Source organism: Eulemur rufifrons, chromosome 18 (assembly GCF_041146395.1).
Source record: "Eulemur rufifrons isolate Redbay chromosome 18, OSU_ERuf_1, whole genome shotgun sequence".
Taxonomy (NCBI): Eukaryota; Metazoa; Chordata; class Mammalia; order Primates; family Lemuridae; genus Eulemur; species Eulemur rufifrons.
This window is the reverse complement of record NC_091000.1, coordinates 58,325,291-58,343,853: the sequence shown is the minus strand read 5'-3', so window position 1 is coordinate 58,343,853 and position 18,563 is coordinate 58,325,291. Positions and strand designations below refer to the sequence as shown.

The window sequence follows — 18,563 nt, the reverse complement described above, 5'->3', positions numbered from 1 at the left end:
CAACATTTAGGGAGTGTCACCTCCTTTTTTATTTCCTGAAAGAATTTGTGTAAAACGATTTCTTCTTTAAATATTTGATTAGCATTCAACAATGAAATCATCCAGGTTTGGAGTTTTCTTTGTGGGAAGGTTTTTATTATAATTAAAAATTCTCATTCTTTAATAATCATAAGCCTATTCCTAATTTTTATTTCATTTTGTGTCAGTTTTGGTAGATTTTTTTTTTCAAACAATTTTCTCATTTCATCTCAGTCTAATTTATTGGTTTCCAGTTGTTTATCACACTTTCTTATTATCCTTCAGAAGCCTGTAGAATATGTCTTTGTTGTGCCTTTTTATTTTTGAAAAATATTTCTACTGGATATAGAATTCTGGGTCTGTCCTCTATTATTTCTGATCACAAATCAGACATTATTCTTATCTTTTTCCTCATTTTATCTGAAGATTTCAGATTTTTCTCTTTATTTTTGATTTTGCAGCTGTTTGCCAATGATGAGCCTAGGTGTGGTTTTATTTGTATTTATCCTTTTTAAGATACATTTAAGTTTTGAATCCATCAATTGATGTTTTTTCACCAGTTTTGGGAAAATTTTGGCCGTTGTTTCATTAATTTTTTTCTTCCCCATTCCCTAGATCTATTTCTAGGATTCCAATTACAGGTACGTTAGACATCTTGATGTTTTCCCAAAGGCCACTGAGGCCCTTTTTATAATTTTTAAAAGCTTTTTTCTGTTATTCAGGTAGATAATTTCTAGAATACTGTTTTCTAGTTCACTGATATTTTCTTTTATCATCTTTAATCTGCTGTTAAGCCCATCCCATAGGTGTTTTGTTTTGTTTCAAATACTTCATTTTTTTTTTCTAGACCTTTCAATTTGGATCATTTACATAGTTTGCATTTTCCATTGAAATTTCCTGTATCTTTATTCATTATGGCAATTGCGTCTTTGAATATTTACAATAGCTGTTTTAAAGTTCTTGTCCACAACTCGCAACATCTGGGTCTTCTCAGGTCTTTTTCTATTAATATTAACTGCTTTTCCTTTTAAACTTGTGGTACTTTTCCTATTTGTTCACATGTCTAGTAATCTGTTTGCATACTGTATATTACAGGTAATATTTTGAAGAGTTTTTGGATTTCATTATCTATCTTAATAGAGTGTTATTTTTTTTGTTTTAATTAGTCAATTACATTACCAACCAATTACCTTAAAGTTGTGGGTGCTTGGTATTACACTTTAAAAAAATTTTTTTTTAAACTAACCCCATGACAGATTATGGCACTACACTTTTTAAAGATGCATTTGTTTTAGTTTTGCAATCAGATTTAGGGTGAATTGCTTAGACCTAGGACGTAATCTTTACTCCTAGGGCATGGCCTTAGTGATGTGCAAACTCCAAACTATCTCCTTTGCAGTGGGCAGCAGATGAGATTGTTGCTCTGTTTTTGCCACTTTCCAGCTGTCACTTTACACTGATGTTTTTTGGAGTCTTGTCTACTCAAGCACGGTTCAGAGGTCAGCCAAGAATTTCAGGTGAGTTTAAACACAGATTTGGGGGCTTCCTCTCTGCGGCTCCCTCTTTTCCAAGGCTCCTCCCCTGGATTCCCAGCTGCTTCTGCAGCCCCGGACTCCTCCTGTGACAAATCACAAACGCTGTGCTTCTGGCCCCAGTCTGGGCTGCTCCACGCCTTGTGCACTGAGTGCCTGGGGAGAAGCTGTACAAACATGACCCTCACCTGGTGTGGTTCCTCCGTCTTTTCACGTGTCAAATGCCCCCCAGTTTCTACCTAATTGGCGATTTTTCCAGGGCCTTCAAATAGTTAAATTTGACATCTGTCCAGAGTTTATAACTATTACCTGAAGAAGAGTTAGTCCAATGCAAGCCACTTCCACGATTTCCAGAACAATACATTCAAGAATGTATTTTCAAGTACTGATACCACAATATTGCAAAACAAGATTGCATTTTTTGACTGCAAATATTTCTATTTATGTTTTTATGCCTTAACATGTAGATAGGTAACAGAAAAATAGCAAAATACATATTCTGATGTTTAACAGAATTTCAAGATTTGCAGTGGTTAAATATAATCATTATTCTTGGGACTCCCCCCTGCACTGTCATCTTTATGTTTTTCATAAATTGTTTCATCCTGAGATAATTTTCAGTGGTTAAATCTTAATAGATATTTCTTCCAATTCTCTTTACAGGGTGGGGTGTTTAATCATGTGTATGTTTTAAAACTACCAGCATATTCCTTATCAAAGACTCGAAAAATTATCCTTCAGTACATGATTACTATCAGGACAAGGGCTGAGCTGGCAGCTTCATGCTTCTTTAAGACCGTGCATTTCACAATTGAGCTTTTCAATTTCTAGGAAGATAAGCATTCTGTTTTGTTTTGTTTTGTTTTGTTTGAGACAGAGTCTTGCTCTGTCACCCTAGTAGAATGCAGTGGCATCATCACAGCTCACTGCATCCTCAAACTACTGGGCTCAAGCCATCCTCCTGCCTCAGCCTCCCAAGTATCTGGGACTACAGGTGCTCAATGACATTCGGCTAATTTTTGTATGTTTTTTTTTTTTTTTTTGTTGTTTTTATTTTTTTTTTGAGACAGAGTCTCACTCTGTTGCCCAGGCTAGAGTGAGTGCCGTGGCGTCAGCCTAGCTCACAGCAACCTCAAACTCCTGGGCTCAAGCGATCCTCCTGTCTCAGCCTCCCGAGTAGCTGGGACTACAGGCATGCACCACCATGCCCGGCTAATTTTTTCTATATATATTTTTAGCTGTCCATATAATTTCTTTCTATTTTTAGAGGTGGGGTCTCGCTCTTGCTCAGGCTGGTCTCGAACTCCTGAGCTCAAACGATCCGCCCACCTCGGCCTCCCAGAGAGCTAGGATTACAGGCGTGAGCCACCGCGCCCGGCCATTTTTGTATGTTTAGTAGAGATGCAGTCTCTCACTCTTGCTCCTGAGCTCAAGCAATCCTCCCACCTTGGCCTTCCAAAGTGCTAGCATTACAGGCGTGAGCCACCACACCTGGCCAGGAAGATAAGCATTCTTGAAGAAAATGCTATTACATGGTCTTCCCAGAGCTCCCAACTGATAATAGTTTGTAAGCCTATAATTATTTAATAATTAAGGATCTCAGACCTTCTTAGTATTTAAGATCAGCAATACAATAGTTGAGAAGAAGAACAAGAAAAACTTAAGGTTTGCATATGCTCTATTTTCTGTTTAAAATATCTTTCAAAAGGTATCTATGGTGTTCTAAACAGAGGTTTGAAGTGGGCCAATGTTTGCTGTTGCATTATATTCACGAGCAATTGCTAGGTAATTAAGCTTTGTATTTGAAAAGCATTTGACAGTCTACAAATGCCTAGTATTAGTATGCGCTGATTCCCCAGAATTCAGACTCAAGACTGAAACAACAGCTCTTGCTGGAATTTCCAGCCCCCTGGAATTTCCAGCTCCCTGGCCCACCCTACACATTTCCGATTTGCCAGCCCCAACAATTGTGTAAGCCAGTTCCTTAAAATAAATGTCTCCCCAGGTCTATGTTGACATAGATGTCTATCCCATATATATATATCCTCCATACATTTCCTATTGGTCTATTTCTCTGGAGAATCCCAATTAATACGTCAAGCAACAATATTTTTTCATTTTCTCATCCTCTTCCTTATTCTTTTCCGAGTATGTTGCAGGTTACTAATACCCCATCTAATATACTCAAGGTGTGATGAGCGCAGGGCAGAGCAATAACATGACCATCTTTTCCCACCCCAAACTGACTTCTTAAGGACAAGATCTTGGATAAACAGAAAGCAGGATTTAAGCCCCCATCCCACAGTTTTGTGACTTGAACAAGTTACTTAACTTCTTTCACCCTTAGTCTTTTTTTTTTTTTTCCGTTTTAAATCACAAAACCAGAACATAAAAGTTGTACCTGACAATGCAGGAGGTGACTCCCAGTGCTGGGAGCCACTTGAAGTCCAAGTGGGTCCTTGGCTTCACACAAGAAAGAATTCAGGAGTGAGCCCACAAAATAAAGTGAAAGCGAGATTTATTCAGAAACCACAGAAAGTTAGAAAGTCTACTCCACAGACTGAGCAGAGGCGAGTTCTCCCTGCAGAAGAGAACCGGTCCCCTGCAGAAACTCTATAAACCCCGCTCCACAAACCGTTCAGAGGCTGCCCACCCCCCCTCGCAAACAAGGACCAGCCTGTGCAGAGGGGAATCAGCCCTCCTGGTTCCTGTTGCCTTTCTATTTAAGCAACAGGCTAAACAAGGGGAGGAATATTCATGAAAGGGTGGTGTTTCTGCACCATCTTGGTTCTAACCGGTTGGAACATACCCTGCCTCCACCCTGTTTTGATCAGGGCAATTCGAAACTTTGTTTTGAGACTTCCTGACTCAGTAAGGCAATGCTGCAGCAATGCCCACAGCAACGCCTACCCCAAGCGGTATCTGCCAGTTCCCTGTCTCATACCTTTACTCTAAAAGCTCCTGTTAGCATCCTATGAGGACAGCAGTATTCTGCAACAAGGACAGTAACACCCAAGGCAGGAATGGATGGAGTTCTGTTTGGAAGCCCACAGGGGCCCCCAGTCCTGAAAACAGACGACATTGAAATGCTGGGTGCACTTGAATTAAGGGGTTTTATTGCTATATTTTGGCAATAGCTAGAAAGGATCTTTAAAAACATAGTGCTTAGGGTGGTTAAGAGAAGGAATTCAGGTGGTTTATGAAAACATGGGTTAATACTGTCATCTAATAAATAGGCCATCTGCAGGCAAAAGGCTTTTTCAATTGGGGTTTTCAAAACCTTGCCCTTAAGCATTAGAAAAGAGAATGTTTATTTCCCACAGGCGGAGGCCTCCATAGGCAGACCGGTGACATTTTTACTCATTAATGCTCTTCTGGTACATCTATCCGGGGAGCCACAGGTGGCTCAGGTTGGAGAGGGCCTTCTCCCTCCCCCTCTTCTCCACACGCCTACAACCCTGGAATGCCTCGTGCTTGAAAAGATTTATCAGACAAACCATAAAACACAATGCTATGTGGGTAGCTCAGCTGTCGGAGAGAGGATCAGCCCCACTCTAATGGGCTGATGAATGGAAAATACATTACTGATGGAGCATTCAAAGAACGCTCTTGCTTTAAACCAAGTGGAATGGAAATACGAGGAAATAGGATGACTATCAGCTGGAGAGGTTAGTGATAGGAACTCAGGTTGTTCATTCAGCGTGGCTTGTAAATGGAAAGTTCAAAGGGTGATTTCTGACTTTTTAAAATCTTATATTAAGTTTACCTATAGTGTATATACTTTAGAGGATGATAAAAAAATATACTCTCTCCCAGTAAGTAGAGTGCACAGTTAAATATTATTCCCCCACAAATGTTCAGCAACCTAACTGTTTCATTTAAATACACTTTGGCTTCTTAGTTTATCAAATGTCACTCACTATCTTTTAGACAAGAATGAAATTAAATTATAATATTTCCACTAAATACAGTGCCAGATAAAATGTATACAGCCAGCTAAATTTGAATTTCAGATAAATGATGAATAATTTTTGCTATGTCCTTACATTGTTTGGGATATAAAGTCATGCACCACCGAATAGCAATGTTTCAGTCAAATACAGACTGCATTGGTGACAGCGGTTCCGTAAGATTATAATGAAGCTGAAAAATCCTTATCCCCTAGTGATGTCGTAGCTGTCATAATGTCATAGTGCAATGCGGTACTCACGTGTTGGTGGTGATGCTGGTGTACACAAACCTGCACTGCCAGTCATATAAACGTAGAGCACATGCAATTGTGTATAATATATAATACTTGACAGTGATAATAAACAACTGTTACTGGTTTATGTATTTACTGTACTGTATTTTTTATTGTTATTTTAGAATGTACTCCTTCTACTTATTAAAAAAACTTAACTTTAAAACAGCCTCAGGCGGGTCCTTTGGGAGGGATTCCAGAAGAAGGCATTGTTATCACAGGAGATGACAGCTCCATGCTTGTTATTGCCCCTGAAGACCTTCCAGTGGGACAAGACGTGGAGGTGGAAGACAGTGATATTGATGATCCTGACCCTGTGTGGGCCTAGGCTAATGTGTGTGTCCGTGTCTTAGTTTTTAACAAAAAAGTTTAAAAAGTAAAAAATAAATAAAAATTGTTGTGTAGAAAAAAAGTTATAGAATAAGGACATAAAGAAAGAAAATATTTTTGTACCACTGTACACTATATGTTTTAAGCTAAGTGTTATTATAAAAGAGTCAAAAAGTTTTAAGAAATTAAAAAGTTTATAAATGAAAAAAGTTACAGTAAGCTAAAGCTAATGTATTATTGAAGAAAGAAAAAGAATTTAATGAATTTAGTGTAGCGTAAGTGTGCAGTGTTTATAAAGTTTACAGCCATGCACAGTAATGTCCTAGGCCTTCACATTCACTCACCACTCGCTCACTCACTCACCCAGAGCCACTTCCAGTCCTGCAAGCTCCACTCATGGTAAGTGCCCTACAAAGGTATCTTTTATACCATCTTTGTACTGTACCTTTTCTATATCTAGATATGTTTAGATATACAAATACTTACCATTGTATTACAGTTATCTTCAGTATTCAGTACAGTAACATACCATTCAGGTTTGTAGCCGAGGAGCAATAAACTATAGCTCATAGCCTAGGTGTGTGGGAGGCTGTACCATCTTGGTTTGTATAAGCACATTCTGTGATGTTCACACAATGACAAAATCGTCAACAATGCATTTCTCAGAATGTATCCCAGTCCTTAAGCGATCAATGACTATACTTATACTCAAAAATTACTTGTTTATCTGATATTCAAATTTAACTGGGTGGTCTGCATTTTTCTTTGCTAACTGGCAACCGTATCACCAAGGCAAATTTCACTGGAAGAAACCTGAAGCTCTCCGTACAGTTTTTAACCAAGCACATAGGCTTTTATTCACACTTGGAAATCAACCTTACATCAACCAGGGGATTCACATGCTGTCTCCAACTTTTGTCTTCCCGTCGGCTCTCAGCCCATTCCATCTGCCTTACAGAGTCCCATAACCCTGTGAAATCAGCTTTTGTCATGGTCCCCAAAGGGCCCCATGGTGCCAGATGCAATGGACACTTTCCGTACTCAACTTCTCAGCAGCATCCTGCAGTGTTGCCCTCCTCTCTCTTTTGAAAGAGTTTGGCGCTGGCTTCTGTGACCCCTTCTCCGTCCTGGTTTTCTACTACTTGGCTACCAACTCTAATCTCTACCGGATACTTCTGCTCTAACTCCAAATTGGAAATTCTCCATGGCTTCATATCAGTTTTCGCCTTTCCCTCCTCTACGCCAACACTGTCCAATAGAAATTTCTGTAAGGATGGAAATGTCCTCTCTATGCACCATCCAATGCAATAGCCATTGGTTATATGCGGCTACTCAGCACTTCAAATGTGGCTAGTGTGACTGCAGAAATGAATTTTAAATTTTATTTCATTTTAATTAATTTACAATGCCAAACGTGGCCAGTGGCTACCATATTGGACAGTGCGCCTGTCGACTATCTTCCTAGATGAGGTATTCTTGGCCATAAAAAGACAGCTTTATGCTTCTGATTTCCTGATATTTACCTACAGCTCAGACCTCTCCACAGAGCTCCAGGGTTATAACCATCTGATAACTCAGATGACTCACAAGTACTAAGTGACCATAACTGTTCTTTTCTCAGCTGCCAGTACTTCAAAGAATGGTACCACCAGTCAGGCAGTTTGTTGAAGCCAGACACTGAGAGTTGTTTTTGATTTTTTCCTTCCTGACTATGCCACATGTAAATTACAAGTAAGTTCCATTAGTTCTGCATCCAAATTAAATTTTGAATCTGTCTGCTTCCTTCCACCTCCACCACCACCACCATTTAGTCCAAACCATCATCACTTCTTGCCTGGACTGCTTGCAGTCGTCTTCCTGCTTCCTGGACCCAGGTTTAATCCTTTATCTACACGGCATCAGAAGAGTCCTCCCAAAACATAAATTGGATCATGTCACTTTCTTAAAATTCTTCAGTGGTTTGCTGTTGCTCTTGGAATGAAAGTTAAGATTCCTTGCCTTGGACTTCAAGGCTCTGGGCCCTGTTTCCACTTCAACCCATTTCCTGTGTTTCCCCTATTTGCACTGTGTGTACACCATGACAAGCCCACCCTTTGTCAACTTGGTACCACGACAATCTCCTTAAACCATACTTAATTTCCAAATAAAGACAGTAACAAGGCCATAGTTCCACCTAATATGATGCAACTATCCTGCCTACAACTGAAAATGCACTAATCCCTTCCCCAGAATTCAGCTTTCAGGATTTCAACATTTGGGATTTTAATCTTTTGGGATTGTGATTTTTGAGATCTTTGACATTAGAGATTTTAGACTTTAGAGATTTTGATCTTTCCAGATTTCAATATCTGGGATTATGGTGTTTGGGATTGTGTTTTTTAGGATTATGATCTGTACCACCTGAAATCACAGGGTTTGAAGCATTATTTATCTTTCCCTATTATACATTAAGTTTGTAACTATTAAAATTTGCATGGGCTGTCTAGACTCACCCTGTACTGCAGGGCACCCTTGTACCACACTTTGGGAAATGCTTGCCTCTGTGCCACCAACCCACATTGGCTCACTTTCGTCCCTGGCCTTTCCCACCTGTTCTGCCCGGGTTCCTCAGGTCCCGTGTTGAGACACAAACACTTAGAAGTAATAAAACTCAGAAGTAATAAAACTCACTACTCTGTGCCAAGAACAACCCTCTGAATGGAATTTGGAAATGCAATTTCACTGATAAAAGATTATAATCAAAGCTAATATAATGTGTTGGTTAAGAGCAGGGGCTCTGGAGATGACCTGGACTCAAATCCCAGCTCCCGCTTACTGTGTAAGTCATTTCCCTCTCTCAGGTAGCTCAGGACACAGCTGTGAGGATTAAATGAGTTAATATATTTTCAAGGCTTAGAACCGTGTCTGGCAAATAGTAAGTGCTAAATCAATGTTAGATGTGATTATTGGTTGTGAGTTTTGGCAATGGAAGTCTCAAAGAAAAAGTAGTCTATGAATGTACTAGACAAACTTCCCTTTGAAGAAAAGTTGGGTAGAAAATCCTAGGCATGTATTCATTTAATCCTGCGGTAAGTACTGTGTGCATCTATTATGTCAGGGTGTTAGGGTTTTAGGAATCAGGTGCATAATATAGAACATTCAACGATTTAAAATGGCATCTGACTTACTGCAATTTAATTATGCAAATTGGTCATTTTATGCAAATTTGAGGATGATACTTCTTTCCCAATTTGCAAATATTTATTGTTCATGTAGTTCATTTGAAAACTGAGTATTTTCACTATCAGGAGTCATGCAAAGTGTGTGTGTGCACCCTCCAAATGTTTTGAAGAGGCTTTCCATTATGAATGAGTACAACAGGTATCTCTAAAATAAACCATAAAACTGTCAAACTATTTAATAAGTTTTAGTGTTTTGTAACAGCTGTTCCCCAGGATATAATATGAACAATATTTTTTCCTATTTCTTTTTTGAAATAACTCAAGCATCAGCCACATTACTTTAAAGTGTTATTACATGTAATTGAACAATATTATCTTTACCTTTATTAAATTATCTTTATGAAGAACAACAAAGGAACAATAAAGCTATATTTCAACAAAACGTTTCAATTCTAATTTTGAAACCTAGTCAGAAAAAATATATTTAGTACAACAATACATTAAATATACAAGATTTTGCTGTCTTGTTACATAAACCACTATGTTAAGGAAAGGCATTTAGCTAATACTGAAAACCAAATTCCTTTAAAAACAATTGAACTTTACCATTGCCAGAGATTTTTTGAAAAGCTGTAGATATACACTTTGGAAATAAAATAATCAAGATTACTTCCTGAAGCTATTTTAACAGGTTCTAAATGCTAAACGAAAATTTCATGAAATGACTCAGGAGATATGCTTGTAAAGATTTCTTCCTAAAGCTACTTTGACAGCCTCTAAGGGCCAAATAAGGATGTGTGGCATTCCCTAATATGGCCTGATGGGAAAAGGCTCAGAGTGAACCAGGATCCTTGACTTCTACTCCAGCTAATAAGCTAATGAACCAAAGTCAGTATTTATTTAACCTTTTGCAGTTTGTTTATTTATTCTCTTGAGAGATTCACACCTTCCCAACCTTCTTGTATGCACTACAGTGGGTTTTCAAATGCCGTGCGAAATTTCCCTACACTATCTAAACATTTCCAACTAATTATAATATTTCCTTGTCTGTATTTCTTTGCATACAAAATCAATCTCCCAACTCAACCAGAGATAGTTGCCATTTTGCGTTTCGCTGCCTGCATGCATGCCAGTATTATGTTGTCCCCTGCGTTGTCTTTCAAAAGTCCTCACTGTCATAGCTAAAGATTGGACCCACTCTATCTGAGTAACTGATGGCAGGGCCCAGCCCAGACAGACACACATCCCAGGTCTCTGCTCCGTCCGTCCTAGAGGAAGCTGACTCTTGAGGAAAAGCCCAAGTGGGTCTGATGGCCCGGCAATCTCCTGGAATTTTCAAAGGAAGTGGCCCCAAGGGAGAGGCTGCCCTGGTGACTGTAGCTGGAGGGCTCAAGGCTTCTGGACAGACAGACATCTGGGTGTGCCCAGGAGCACAGTTACAGCCTGAAAGCCTCTTGACCTCTCGCACATTGTCACTGTGTTTCAGAGCAGGGGGCTGGTAGGCCTGGTAGGACACTTGGGTGGTGGTGGTAATCACCGTCTGCAGGGCAGGGGCACCTGGTGGGGCAGTCGTGAGGTACCTGCAGGGAAGCTCTGGATTGTAATAAGGGAGATTGGCCACGGCCTGGAACTGTCCATGGTCAGTCCTCTCCCCAAGGCCAGATATTCCAGGAGCTGGTGTCCAGCATGTTGTCTACTGGTGAAATCAAAGGTTTTCTCATAGCTGCTGTGTGAATTGACATTATATTGTAATGCATTCAGATGGACCCAGTCTGTGTCAGTAGGGATACTGGTGGCATCTTTATAAAGAGTAGAATATGGGCTCAAATTTGTATAACCAGGGCCTGCCAATTCATAGCCGCAAGGTGGCCTAGGCAAACAGATTCTTGGATTTGGAGACTTGTGAAAGGGGGCATTTTGTTTCCTTGAAAAGTGGCCAGGTCACAGGTAGCTTCCCCAGAGTTTGGGAAGGAAGGGCAAGGCTGTCCTGGAACCAGGAAGCCGGTGTCAGTAATTATATCAAACTCTTCGGGGGTTTTCCAGGGGAGGTATGTGGCTGAAATGTCCACTGCTGTCTTGATCTTCTTCTGCCTAAACAATGATACAAATACAGATACATGATATGTAAATTGCACACAAACCTTCACCTCTAACAACAGCCAACCAAGTCAGTGAAAACAAACTTGCAGTTGGAGAGCTCTGTGTTGTGGACATGGCTCAGGTAGGTGATTTGAACTCCTGGCCCAGGAGTTGCCAAGCTTGGGCCTGCCCAGGCGTGACTGCCACACTACTGAGTGAGGAAGGTCCACGATAGCCAGGCAGGATGGTTCTGAGTGGCAGACGGACCTGTTCTCACCCATACTGGGTTCATAATAGTAGAGACTCAGGAGCCACACACACCTGAGTTCGAATCCTGACTGCACCTCACTAATTGAACAAGTTGCTTAACCTCTCTGAGCCTCGGATTCCTCATTTTAAAACTGGGGCTTAATATCTTGTTCATCGTAACCTTTGACTATTGCAACCTTGTCATAGGGTTTCTGTAACCATTAAATGTGTGAAACTCTTAGATCAGTGCCTGGCCCATAGAAAGTGCTTGAAAAACATCAGTTTCTGTTCTCCTCACAGTAACTCTCCATCTGTTTAGCATGCTTTAGTAGAAAAGCCAAACTGGATCAAGTTGCACAAAAAAATTTTATCTGTTTCTGTGTAGACAACGTAGAGGACCCTCTCGAGGACGCACGTGCTCACTGTTGGTGAGCACATATTTCCTTCCTTATTGCTGTTGGCCAGTCACCCTTGTATCAGGATGTCAGCACGTGTCCTGGCTGTATCACTGACTGTAGAATTGTTTGTTTTAAGAAGAAGAAGGGATTAGAAACCCTACACAAATGTTGTTTGAATGATCTTTTGTTGGAGTTATATAATTTTTACATAAAATGAAACCTTTGTAATTAATATGTGACATTCATACTTCATATAACTATTTGTGTATCTTTCGGTGGAAAAATGAACAGACCCTGGTGCAACATCAGCTCCCCATTACCTCAGGTTCTCAAATTCTCTTTTTCTGGGGTTGGTAAAAGGAGGCCATTTGTCTCTTGATGGCGCTTCTTCTAGCTTCTGTCTCTGATTTGCTCTCTGGTCTTGGGTGATCATGAACTCCCTTGGCCTGCGTTAAGGAGGTGAATCATAAATTTGTTCCTCTAAAGGAAGCTGGCAATGTTGGCCAAAAATTGAGCACGTCTTTCCCAAGATCCCAAGGATTTTGTTTTGTTTTTTCAAAATGATAGAGAAAAGAAAATTCTTGAACAAATAAAACAGCATCAACAATAGATACCTTACAATGTTACCTGCAAACCCTTCACCCTATTAAATGAACTACAGCTTGGTTCACTGTCTCTGGACCTGAAAGAGTGTACAGTAGATGAGCGAACTTCTAGACCCCCAGTAGGTCCCTGGGGAGCTCCCGCACCTGTGTCTGGCCACTGGAGCTGTACTGTGTTTGGTCCAGAGTTCCCAAGGCACATGACAGGTAGTTGGGTCTTAGTGGTCTGATGAAAGTGTCCAATCACAAAGTGTGTTCTCACCCAACCTACCTGAAAAAATATCGCGTTGCCATCAAGCCGCCAAAAGTTGGTTACAGGGTATCCACTGTGCCCTCGACAAGGAATCAATTCCAACGCAGAATGACAGCTGGGGCACGATTTCTCTGCAAAGCCCAGAGGGGAGAAACATTAATAACATCCCCGACCCCAAACCCTTCTGAAGGAAGAAAGGGAATATTAGTTGGGAATAAAGAACCCATGACTCCAAGGTCACCCTCTCCCTGCCACTGTGCTCTCACTCTGCTGTTTTCAGCTGCGCCTTGTCACAGATGGCTGGCCGCAGTTGCAGGCAGGAGCCATCGGGCAGGGCGCAGGCCCCTGCACACACCACCATGCCCAGGCACGACTTCTTTAGGATGTGGCCATTGTGGTTGTTGGTGTTGCGCATGGCCCAGCCGCTCAGGTGGCGCTGTGCCTTCTTCTCATCACTGCTATAGATGAAGCGCACATAGCCATCCGGCCACTCTTGGAAGTGGTCAAAGAAGGCTGGCTCCTAGGAAGGCGGGCAGAAGGAAGGGCGGTCAGTTTTATCAAGCCCCAAACCACATGCATCATGCTTTTAATTTTTTCCAAGCACATTAGAATAAAAACAAGTTATTTTTAAATCCAGCAATGTTATCAAACCCCAAAACTATGCTATCCCAAAAAGCCACTCATGCTGTCGATATATACCTTTTGATAACCAACTAATGATTAATGTTTATACAGTGATCACCTTCTAAATGCTGTACATGTATTAATTCATCTAGCCTCTACAACAAATGCAGACAATTATGCCCATTTTACAGAACAGGACATGGAGGTCAGAGATCTTAACTGACTTGCCAAAGGTCGCATAGCTAGCAAGACCTGGCACCTTGGCAGTCTAATTCCAGAGGCTGTGCTTCTTACCGCTAGGTTATACCACTTCTTGGTGTGTTTAAATGTTGAAAACATTTTCAAATAAAGTATCAACATGCCAGGACAAAAAAGTGGTAGGAATGTTCTGTCACCAAAATGCAATTTAATTTGCAAATATCTTAACTTTAAGCCAGTGCACTTTCCTCTAAAGCTCTTGGCTCTCATATCAGCGTGACACCCAGAACAATGTCAGAGAGGAAAGAACAGCTTCCCTCCCTACTCCCAACTGAGCTCTCCAAGTTTAAAGGGGCACTGTGATGAAAGACCTAACCAGGATAGTACACTGTGAGCTCTGGGCTGTTGGTGAGCCTGCCTGGCACCGCATTGTTCCCCAGAGCAACATGGGATTGTCATTCTCCTCCCCAAAGAGCCACATGGCTGAAATAATAAGTTATATCTAAAACACTGAGCATTGCCTTAGTATTCATATTCAGTGGTCTTTGCCCACTTTATATATTATACTGCAATAAATGTCTCTTCTGTATATAAGTTTAATAGAAAATTGCCCTTAAATGAGCATTTACTATCTACCAGGTACTCTTTAGGGCAGTGGTCTGTTATGTAGGGACCATTTGGACACATCGGTCCTGCTGTTTGTTTCTGTGTGGTCTTAAGCTAAGAGTAGTTTTTATATTTTTAAATGGTAGGGAGGAAATCAAAAGAAGAATTATATGTTGTGACACATGAAACTTATATGGAATTAAAATTTTCGTGTCCATAAAGAAAGTCTGGTTGGAACGCAGCCATGTGCATTCCTCTATGTGTTGTCTAGGGTTGCTTTCATACTGCGATGAACTGAGTATTTGTGATCGAGACAGTAGGGCCTGCAAAACCACATTACACAGTATCTGTAATCCTCACAACCACCTTGCAAGATGGGCATCCTTACTCTTATTTAATAGATAAAGAAGGAGAAGTTAAATAGATAGCTTTCCACATTAGCCTGACTGGGATATAAACAGAAGATCTCTAGAGCCAGGTGCCTGCCCAGAAGAGTTTTATCACAATAATAAGCCATTTGTACCTCCTCCCCACTCCTGCCGCCCAGGAAAGTTAGATCAAACATTTGCAAAGTCACAGCATTCTCAGTTGGACAATTCAGACTTGCATACATCATTAATATTGCATATTCTAACAGTAATAGGTAAATGGGTGATTTTTCCCCCCAAACCACAGGGATATTGTTGATCAATATCATTATTATTACTATTAGGCACTACTTAGCTTTTCTCTGAAATATTATAATTGACATAAATTAATACATTGACTTAAGTCACAAATAAAATATAAAATGATGTACTATCAACTCTAAGCTTATAACAAATGCAAATATCTTTGTTTTAAAAGTGAACATTTCCACTTAAGGATCTTAGTATCAAACTGACAATTTTCCAGAAGAGAGTATTTCTTTAACACTCTTCTGTGTGGGTGTGGACTAGGCCCCCATCCCTCACAACAGCTGCTGAGATAGGAACCCTGAGGTGAATGAGTCCACAGAGACTGTATTTTTAAATCAAAACAAGAGCAGAGGATGTCCAGGATTGGGTTTCATTTGTTCTAATGTCATGTACACACATACACACACACACACACACACACACACACACACTGAACCCAACAGTAGACCTGAAAGACAATTTGAAATAGTTATCTCCTTCTAGCACCTGATGACAGGTGAAGAGCCTGAGTCTAAGGCAAATTCAAGGACTCTCTCAAGGTCATATAGCTCAGTTAGCCAGAGCAGGGCTATGCTAAGTTTCTCCACTTCTCTATGTCCCAGCGTGCCTGTCCCTCTTGAGGTGTTTCACACATACTCCCTGCCTGAGAATCAGACTCCCCCAAAATTCATATTTACATAGAAAGTCTAGAAAATGCTTGAGAGATGAGCCACGACTTGGGTGTAACTCCTTTCTAAAATGTAAGATTATATTTTTTCCTATGAAGATTTATGCAAACAGAAGTGAACAAGGATGAGATACACTTGCTGAACTGTGGTCCACTTTCACAAAAATGGTACTGTGTGACTCTTAGGTAGGCAGACATTAAAAGAAACACAAAATACATCTACTACAAATGTACACATCCGAAAAGTGCTGCACAATCTTGCTAATGAACTGCTATTTATTTGAACACTTATCTGGCACATAACAGATGCTGAATAAATGCCACATCTCATCCCTGTGCCATGACATTGCCAGAAGTCCACATTGTAAATGCTTGGCAATCAGCTGCCATTCTCCCCCCTACCTACACCTAGGACTTTAAAGTCACTCCTCAGTTTTAGCCCAAACTAGTCATGACCAAGTGTAACTGCCCAGTTCATTCCCTGGGCTTGGCTCCAAACCATTTTGCTCCGTTAAAATAAAGCAAAACACAGAAATTCACCCTAAAAGAATGACAATTTCCCTGTCATTACAGAAGAAGTAAGCTTTGGGCATGAATCACCTTATTAGCATTACCATGGAGCAGTCAAAGATATCTGAATAAATTGCTCAAGTCCGGATATTTGTTTTAGATTCTGATCATTAGGTTCAATTCATAGTGCTATCTCGCAGTTTTGCTGCATGAGAAGCAGTGCGTTTTACATCTGCTGAGATTTTTCTTCTAACTTTTTCATGAGTTTCAAGTAATGGATAAGTAGAGAGGCACCTGATTTCTACTTTGAAGGCAACTGAAGGGACAAGGCGTCCTGCTCTTCTTGTCCAAATTCTGGGAATGTGGAGCCTGATGGACATTTCCGCTGCTTTCCATGGGTTTTCAGACAAGCGCAAGGAAATTGCTGAGAGAAGATACATTTCTAAACCCAACTCTGCCTTTTGTAGAGTCCAGAGAAGTTCTCCCTACCTATCTACGTTGGAGGGGCCTCAGAAACTCAGAACGTGTGTGTGGTCTGTCCGCAGAGTCTGCAATAACTTGAATGCCCTTCTCCCTTCTTTGGATGGACAGGGTCACCCCCGCCGCACACAATGGGTTTCACTCACCTGGGGCATCTGCGGATCCTTGATGTCCCAGTTGGGCTGCATCCCATAGGAGCACACAGGGTCTGCTTGCTGCAGGGCGTCCGCCGGCATCTGCCCACTGCTCTTGCTTTCCTCCCAGATCCTGAAAGATAGAAGAAGAAAAAAAAGGAGAGGTGCTCCAGGAGACTTTAAAAAAAAAGAAAAGGAAAAAGTGGGGTGTGCACATGAAGAGGGAGAGAGGAGAGGAGAGGGGAGGAATGAGGAAGGGAGAGGAGGAAAGGGGAAAAGAGGAGAGGACAAGAGAGATCTTGAAGCAGGGGACGGTGTTTTTGGACTGGGGCAGAGCCCTGTCCTCGGCTGAGGTGCTGGAAGGTCTCCACCCAGACCGCAGCATGGCATCTGGTGGCTGCCAGCTAGTTTATAAAGATACACCTGCCACAGCTCCGCCCGTCTTCTCCTCCCTCGCTAGCGCCCACGCCCACGTCCTGGGGACCCGTCCCCCTCGCGCCGACAGAGCCAGGCCTGCAGGTGGAGGTCAGCTGAGCTCTTGAAGCAAAGGAGACTGAAGCCCAGATGTTAAGGGGGTGGGGCCTAGGATGTCTCACTTAAGCTGAAAACCACGTTTTTCCCCTAATTACACCTGGCCCCTGTGGCTTCAAAGAGGGCTTATTAGATCGCAACTTTTGAAGGAGGGGCTTTTCAGCAAAGTCCCCTGAGAGCCAACATTCAATTCCTGGACAGCGTGGGAACTGTACGTGGGACCCTCGGCTGTTCATGGGCGCCACCCCAGTCTGCACAATCGCGCCGCTGGCCAGGGGCCGCCCCCTTCGCGCCCCAGGGGCTCGCGGCTCTTGCTGTGGCGGTTGTGCGTGGCCGGGAGTCTGTGATCGGCTGTTGGGGATGTCCCACAGGGCGCCCGTGTCCCCGCATGCTCGCGGCCCGAGGCGCACCACTGTCCCCCGGGCTGCAGAGTGCCTGGCCCGCGGGACAAGAGCCCTAGAGAGTGAACTCGGAGGAAGGGGGGAAATGAGCCCGGAGGAGGTGGAATCCTGGGGTAGAAGAGGGAGGGAGAGAAGCGAGCTCTGTGGCCGGCAAAGAAGAACCCACACCTCTCTCTGCCGCCTCCCTCAGCTTCCTGAGCGCTCAGTTGCCACCCACCTGAACGCAACTCTTTAAAAAAAATCTTTATTGATATTGTGGAACTATCACGACATTTTCGTGTTTACCCCATTAGAGTCTTGGGAGGCTTTGGGGGACCAGAGAACCCGGCAAGGGGGCGCTGCACCACGTGGGCTCCCCAGGGGAGGGGACGAAGCCTACTTCACTTGTGCGTTCGCCTCGCCCAGGGTTACTCTGGCACCTGGAGACACCCAACAAAAGAAATCGATTGAAATGATTTAAGCCGCTCTTTGACCACCCCCGGGCCGAATGCTGGTGGGCCAGGGAAGATGGGCTTCCGGAATTTATTCCCTGCGCCCTTGTTTTGCAGCAGGCACGCCTCCATTCGCAGCCCTGGCCAGGGAAGAGGAACCCCCTCCTCGAGGCGGATCACTGTCACAGGAGAAGGAGGATCCGAACTCAAGCCCCTCCAAACCCGGACACCAGCGGCCCTAGACTTTGGCACCGCGGAGCGCGAGCGCAGTGCTCCGACCGGTGCCCCCCGCGAGCCGGCAGGGAGTGTCCATGCCAGCGCCTCTTGCAGGATTAGTCCCTTCCTTTGGCAAAAGGTGGAGAAAACAGGTACGTTTTCAGCCGACCTGTGCAAAACAACGTCAGGAAGCCAAGGACGCTCCACGCTCCTGGTCTTTACC

At 42.4% G+C, this 18,563-nt stretch overlaps 1 pseudogene; it reads right to left on the bottom strand.

Moving 5' to 3' along the window:
• Positions 1–10,443: 10,443 nt before the first annotated feature.
• LOC138398581 (chorion-specific transcription factor GCMb-like) lies at positions 10,444–16,863 on the bottom strand (annotated as a pseudogene).
• Between the last annotated feature and the right edge of the window lie 1,700 nt (positions 16,864–18,563).